The sequence below is a fragment of the Arachis stenosperma genome, chromosome 10, assembly GCF_014773155.1.
Source record: "Arachis stenosperma cultivar V10309 chromosome 10, arast.V10309.gnm1.PFL2, whole genome shotgun sequence".
In the NCBI taxonomy this organism is placed as follows: domain Eukaryota; kingdom Viridiplantae; phylum Streptophyta; class Magnoliopsida; order Fabales; family Fabaceae; genus Arachis; species Arachis stenosperma.
Genome location: NC_080386.1, coordinates 95,487,243 through 95,488,044, shown reverse-complemented (window position 1 = coordinate 95,488,044; position 802 = coordinate 95,487,243).

The following is an 802-nucleotide window of genomic DNA, read 5'->3' as shown; positions in this document are numbered from 1 at the left end:
ATTCGTCTTTACAGTCTCACAGATCTGCAAGAACTCAGTTAAAAACTGATAAGGATCTTCAGATGGAAGTCCATAAAACTTGCAGTTTTGTTGCATTAAAGCAACTAGTTGAGGCTTAAGCTCAAAGTTATTGGCTCCAATGGCAGGAATGGAGATGCTTCTTCCATCAAATTTGGACGTTGGCTTTGTGAAATCACCAAGCATTCTCCTTGCATTATTATTATTTTCGGCTGCCATCTCCTTCTCTTGTTCGAAAATTTCTGAAAGGTTGTTTCTGGATTGTTGTAATTTAGCTTCTCTTAATTTTCTCTTCAGAGTCCTTTCAGGTTCTGGATCAATTTCAACAAGAGTGCCTTTATCCTTGTTCCTGCTCATATGAAAGAGAAGAAAACAAGAAAAGAAGAGGAATCCTCTATGTCACAGTATAGAGATTCCTTTATGTTAGTAGAAAAAGAAAGGGGTAGAAGAATGAAGAAGAGGGTTCGGATTTTTGGATGAAGATAGGTGAAGAGAAGTGTTAGTAATTAAATAATTAAATAGAAGAAGAAAAGAGAAGAGAGAATTCGAAAATAAGTTTGAAAAGGAGTTAGTGATTTTCGAAAATTAGAGATAAATTGTAATTAAAATTAAAACATGAAACAATTAATTAATTTAAAAAGAATGTTTGAAAAAGGGATGAGATATTTTCGAAAATTAGAGAGGGAAAAGTAGTTAGGTGGTTTTGAAAAAGATAAGAAACAGACAAGAAATTAGTTAGTTGATTGAAAAAGATTTGAAATCAAAATTGAAAAAGATAAGAAGA